Source organism: Phytophthora infestans, genomic scaffold (assembly GCF_000142945.1).
Source record: "Phytophthora infestans T30-4 supercont1.68 genomic scaffold, whole genome shotgun sequence".
NCBI lineage: Eukaryota > Oomycota > Peronosporomycetes > Peronosporales > Peronosporaceae > Phytophthora > Phytophthora infestans.
Genome location: NW_003303691.1, coordinates 98764 through 105704, shown reverse-complemented (window position 1 = coordinate 105704; position 6941 = coordinate 98764). Strand labels below are relative to the sequence as shown.

The following is a 6941-nucleotide window of genomic DNA, read 5'->3' as shown; positions in this document are numbered from 1 at the left end:
GGCGTCCGAGGAAAGGTCATCGCTGATGACAGTGGCGACACTCCACCGTGAAAAGGCCCAGACGGTAGGTTTGGCATTACTACATGCAGGAGTGTAAGGACTCGCAGGCGAAACTTACCGAGTGACTACGACGCGCCTGTTGTAATCTCGCTGAGAAAGCGTGCGAGGTAGACGAAATAGAAGAAGCAGAAAGGAAGAAAAGCAAAAGATGTTCCCACACCGGGACTCGAACCCGGGTCTGCTGGGTGAGAGCCAGCTATCCTAACCGCCTAGACTATATGGGAAGGCTGAACAATGAAACCGCACTCAAAATAACAAACCCAACGCAAATACACACACGCACACCCACTGCAACCACACCCCAAGCGCACGCTTCATACGCACTCGCCATCCTTCCAAGCGCTCTCACGGATACGACTCCGCTCATTGCCTTTGCTGAGCCGCATAAACTCATCGACGCTATTCATCGTCTCGTCGGGACGACATATTTATTACACGCTGCTCGAGGCCACCTTGCCGTCCTTTGACTCGGTTCAGCCAGTTGACGCTAGTGGGCGTCCGAGGAAAGGTCATCGCTGATGACAGTGGCGACACTCCACCGTGAAAAGACCCAGACGGTAGGTTTGGCATTACTACATGCAGGAGTGTAAGGACTCGCAGGCGAAACTTACCGAGTGACTACGACGCGCTTGTTGTAATCTCGCTGAGAAAGCGTGCGAGGTAGACGAAATAGAAGAAGCAGAAAGGAAGAAAAGCAAAAGATGTTCCCACGGCTGGGGCTGGTCTCGCGGTTCTTCTAAGATATGTTCCGCCTTTCCTAATTGCCCGAGAGAATGAGGGGAATTAAACAGGGCAATCTCACTCTAAGATAACGGAGACAACGCTCCGTCACACAAGCGGAATCCCTGCAACTAGCTGCACCCATGCAACCAATCGCACACTTCATGCGCACTTGCCATCCTTTGAAACGCTCTCACGGATATCACTCCTCTCAATGTCTTTGCCGAGCCGCATAAACTCATCGACGCTATTCATCGTCTCATCGTGACGACATATATATTACACGCTCCTTGAGGCCACCTTGCCGTACTTTGACTCGGTTCAGCCGGTTGACGCTAGATGGTGTCCGAGGAAAGTTCATCGCTGATGACAGTGGCGACACTCCACCGTGAAAAGGCCCAGACGGTAGGTTTGGCATTACTACATGCAGGAGTGTAAGGACTCGCAGGCGAAACTTACCGAGTGACTACGACGCGCTTGTTGTAATCTCGCTGAGAAAGCGTGCGAGGTAGACGAAATAGAAGAAGCAGAAAGGAAGAAAAGCAAAAGATGTTCCCACACCGGGACTCGAACCCGGGTCTGCTGGGTGAGAGCCAGCTATCCTAACCGCCTAGACTATATGGGAAGGCTGAATAATGAAACCGCACTCAAAATAACAAACCCAACGCAAATACACACACGCACAACCACTGCAACCACTGCAACCACGCCCCAAACGCACGCTTCATACGCACTCGCCATCCTTCCAAGCGCTCTCACGGATACGACCCCGCTCATTGCCTTTGCTGAGCCGCAAAAACTCATCGACGCTATTCGTCGTCTCGTCGGGACGACATATTTATTACACGCGGCTCGAGGCCACCTTGCCGTCCTTTGACTCGGTTCAGCCAGTTGACGCTAGTGGGCGTCCGAGGAAAGGTCATCGCTGATGACAGTGGCGACCCTCCACCGTGAAAAGGCCCAGACGGTAGGTTTGGCATTACTACATGCAGGAGTGTAAGGACTCGCAGGCGAAACTTACCGAGTGACTACGACGCGCTTGTTGTAATCTCGCTGTGAAAGCGTGCAAGGTAGACGAAATAGAAGAAGCAGAAAGAAAGAAAAGCAAAAGATGTTCCCACACCGGGACTCGAACCCGGGTCTGCTGGGTGAGAGCCAGCTATCCTAACCGCCTAGACTATATGGGAAGGCTGAATAATGAAACCGCACTCAAAATAACAAACCCAACGCAAATACACACACGCACAACCACTGCAACCACTGCAACCACGCCCCAAGCGCACGCTTCATACGCACTCGCCATCCTTCCAAGCGCTCTCACGGATACGACCCCGCTCATTGCCTTTGCCGAGCCGCAAAAACCCATCGACGCTATTCGTCGTCTCGTCGGGACGACATATTTATTACACGCTGCTTGAGGCCACCTTGCCGTCCTTTGACTCGGTTCAGCCGGTTGACGCTAGATGGTGTCCGAGGAAAGTTCATCGCTGATGACAGTGGCGACACTCCACCGTGAAAAGGCCCAGACGGTAGGTTTGGCATTACTACATGCAGGAGTGTAAGGACTCGCAGGCGAAACTTACCGAGTGACTACGACGCGCTTGTTGTAATCTCGCTGAGAAAGCGTGCAAGGTAGACGAAATAGAAGAAGCAGAAAGGACGAAAAGCAAAAGATGTTCCCACACCGGGACTCGAACCCGGGTCTGCTGGGTGAGAGCCAGCTATCCTAACCGCCTAGACTATATGGGAAGGCTGAACAATGAAACCGCACTCAAAATAACAAACCCAACGCAAATACACACACGCACAACCACTGCAACCACTGCAACCACGCCCCAAACGCACGCTTCATGCGCTCTCACGGATACGACTCCGCTCATTGCCTTTGCTAAGCCGCATAAACTCATCGACGCTATTTCATCGTCTCGTCGGGACGACATATTTATTACACGGCTGCTCGAGGACACCTTTGCCGTCCTTGACTCGGGTTCAGCCTGGTTGACGCTACGATGGTGTCCGAGGTAAAGGTTCATCGCTGATGACAGTGGCGACACTCCATCCGTGGAAAAGGCCCCCACGAAGGTTTGGCATTACTACATGTCAGGAGTGGCAAGGAGCCGCAGTCGAAACTTACCGAGGGTAATACGGCGCGCATGATGGTAATCTCGGTGTGAAAGCGTGCGAAGGTAGTCGGAAATCGAAGACGCAGAAAGATCGAAAAGCAAAGAGATGTTCCCACCCTCTGGACTCGAACCCGGGTATGCTCGGGTGAGAGCCAGCTTTTCTAGCCAGCTTGACTATATGGGAAGTCTGAACAATGACAACGCTCTCAAAATAACAAACACAACGCAAATACACACACGCACAACCACTGCAACCACTGCAACCACTGCAACCACGCCCCAAGCGCACGCTTCATACGCACTCGCCATCCTTCCAAGCGCTCTCACGGATACGACCCCGCTCATTGCCTTTGCTGAGCCGCAAAAACCCATCGACGCTATTCGTCGTCTCGTCGGGACGACATATTTATTACACGCTGCTCGAGGCCACCTTGCCGTCCTTTGGCTCGGTTCAGCCAGTTGACGCTAGTGGGCGTCCGAGGAAAGGTCATCGCTGATGACAGTGGCGACACTCCACCGTGAAAAGGCCCAGACGGTAGGTTTGGCATTACTACATGCAGGAGTGTAAGGACTCGCAGGCGAAACTTACCGAGTGACTACGACGCGCTTGTTGTAATCTCGCTGAGAAAGCGTGCGAGGTAGACGAAATAGAAGAAGCAGAAAGGAAGAAAAGCAAAAGATGTTCCCACACCGGGACTCGAACCCGGGTCTGCTGGGTGAGAGCCAGCTATCCTAACCGCCTAGACTATATGGGAAGGCTGAACAATGAAACCGCACTCAAAATAACAAACCCAACGCAAATACACACACGCACAACCACTGCAACCACTGCAGCCACGCCCCAAACGCACGCTTCATACGCACTCGCCATCCTTCCAAGCGCTCTCACGGATACGACTCCGCTCATTGCCTTTGCCGAGCCGCATAAACTCATCGACGCTATTCAACGTCTCATCGGGACGACGTATTTATTACACGCTGCTTGAGGCCACCTTGCCGTCCTTTGACTCGGTTCAGCCGGTTGACGCTAGATGGTGTCCGAGGAAAGTTCATCGCTGATGACAGTGGCGACACTCCACCGTGAAAAGGCCCAGACGGCGGGTTTGGCATTACTACATGCAGGAGTGTAAGGACTCGCAGGCGAAACTTTACCGAGTGACTACGACGCGCTTGTTGGAATCTCGCTGAGAAAGCGTGCGAGGTAGACGAGATAGAAGAAGCAGATTGAAAAAAAAGAGAACGATGTTCCCACACCGGGACTCGAACCCGGGTCTGCTGGGTGAGAGCCAGCTATCCTAACCGCCTAGACTATATGGGAAGGCTGATCAATGAACCCGCACTCAAAATAACAAGCCCAACGCAAATACACACACGCTAAACCACTGCAACCACTGCATCCACGCCCCAAACGCACGCTTCATGCGCTCTCACGGATACGACTCCGCTCATTGCCTTTGCTGAGCCGCATAAACGCATCGACGCTATTCATCGTCTCATCGGGACGACATATTTATTACACGCTGCTCGAGGCCACCTTGCCGTCCTTTGACTCGGTTCAGCCGGTTGACGCTAGTGGGGTGTCCGAGGAAAGTTCATCGCTGATGACAGTGGCGACACTCCACCGTGAAAAGGCCCAGACGGTAGGTTTGGCATTACTACATGCAGGAGTGTAAGGACTCGCAGGCAAAACTTACCGAGTGACTACGACGCGCCTGTTGTAATCTCGCTGAGAATGCGTGCGAGGTAGACGAAATAGAAGAAGCAGAAAGGAAGAAAAGCAAAAGATGTTCCCACACCGGGACTCGAACCCGTGTCTGCTGGGTGAGAGCCAGCTATCCTAACCGCCTAGACTATATGGGAACTGAACAATGAAACCGCACTCAAAATAACAAACCCAACGCAAATACACACACGCACAACCACTGCAACCACTGCAACCATGCCCCAAACGCACGCTTCAAACGCACTCGCCATCCTTCCAAGCGCTCTCACGGATACGACTCCGCTCATTGCCTTTGCTGAGCCGCATAAACGCATCGACGCTATTCATCGTCTCATCGGGACAACATATTTATTACACGCTGCTCGAGGCCACCTTGCCGTCCTTTGACTCGGTTCAGCCGGTTGACGCTAGTGGGTGTCCGAGGAAAGGTCATCGCTGATGACAGTGGCGACACTCCACCGTGAAAAGGCCCAGACGGTAGGTTTGGCATTACTACATGCAGGAGTGTAAGGACTCGCAGGCAAAACTTACCGAGTGACTACGACGCGCCTGTTGTAATCTCGCTGAGAAAGCGTGCGAGGTAGACGAAATAGAAGAAGCAGAAAGGAAGAAAAGCAAAAGATGTTCCCACACCGGGACTCGAACCCGGGTCTGCTGGGTGAGAGCCAGCTATCCTAACCGCCTAGACTATATGGAAAGGCTGAACAATGAAACCGCACTCAAAATAACAAACCCAACGCAAATACACACACGCACAACCACTGCAACCACTGCAACAACTGCAACCACGCCCCAAACGCACGCTTCATACGCACTCGCCATCCTTCCAAGCGCTCTCACGGATACGACTCCGCTCATTGCCTTTGCCGAGCCGCATAAACTCATCGACGCTATTCAACGTCTCATCGGGACGACGTATTTATTACACGCTGCTTGAGGCCACCTTGCCGTCCTTTGACTCGGTTCAGCCGGTTGACGCTAGATGGTGTCCGAGGAAAGGTCATCGCTGATGACAGTGGCGACACTCCACCGTGAAAAGGCCCAGACGGTAGGTTTGGCATTACTACATGCAGGAGTGTAAGGACTCGCAGGCGAAACTTACCGAGTGACTACGACGCGCCTGTTGTAATCTCGCTGAGAAAGCGTGCGAGGTAGACGAAATAGAAGAAGCAGATTGAAAAAAAAGAAAAAGATGTTCCCACACCGGGGGCTTTCGAAACCCTCGGTTTTCGTTGTGGGACAGACCCACCTAATTCTAACCGGCCTTAGACTTAAACGGGGAAGGCTAGAACATAAGAAACCCGCACTCAAAAATTACACAACCCCAACGCATATTACCCCTCGGCCCACTCCCCTGCAACCCCCGGCACCCCTCGCTCGAATCGCTTGCTTTCATACGCGTCTCACCATCTTTCCAAAGCGGCTCTCAGGGATACGCCTCCCGCTCATCGCCTTTTGGTGAGCCAGCAAAAACTCTTCGGCCGTTTTTCCGTCGTCTTGTCGGGGACGACATTTTGTATTAACCCGCTGCTCGAGGCCACCTTGCCGTCCTTTGACTCGGTTCAGCCAGTTGACGCTAGTGGGCGTCCGAGGAAAGGTCATCGCTGATGACAGTGGCGACACTCCACCGTGAAAAGGCCCAGACGGTAGGTTTGGCATTACTACATGCAGGAGTGTAAGGACTCGCAGGCGAAACATACCGAGTGACTACGACGCGCTTGTTGTAATCTCGCTGAGAAAGCGTGCAAGGTAGACGAAATAGAAGAAGCAGAAAGAAAGAAAAGCAAAAGATGTTCCCACACCGGGACTCGAACCCGGGTCTGCTGGGTGAGAGCCAGCTATCCTAACCGACTAGAGTATATGGGAAGGCTGAACAATGAAACCGCACTCAAAATAACAAACCCAACGCAAATATACACACGCACAACCACTGCAACCACGCCCCGAACGCACGCTCCATACGCACTCGCCATCCTTCCAAGCGCTCTCACGGATACGACCCCGCTCATTAGAATGTGCTGAGCCGCAAAAACCCATCGACGCTATTCGTCGTCTCATCGGGACGACGTATTTATTACACGCTGCTTTGAGGCCACCTTGCCGTCCTTTGACTCGGTTTCAGCCGGTTGACGCTAGATGGTGTCCGAGGAAAGTTCATCGCTGATGACAGTTGGCGACACTCCACCGTGAAAAGGCCCAGACCGGTAGGTTTGGCATTACTACATGCAGGAGTGTAAAGGACTCGCAGGCGAAACTTTACCGAGTGACTACGACGCCGCTTGTTGTATTCTCCGCTGAAAAAAGCGTGGCGAAGG

The 6941-nt window shown here is 52.8% G+C and overlaps 1 pseudogene across 1 annotated transcript; it reads right to left on the bottom strand.

Moving 5' to 3' along the window:
* Positions 1-3012: 3012 nt before the first annotated feature.
* PITG_29759 lies at positions 3013-3087 on the bottom strand (annotated as a pseudogene). Its single transcript has one exon. The product of its transcript is annotated as a tRNA-OTHER (tRNA).
* Between the last annotated feature and the right edge of the window lie 3854 nt (positions 3088-6941).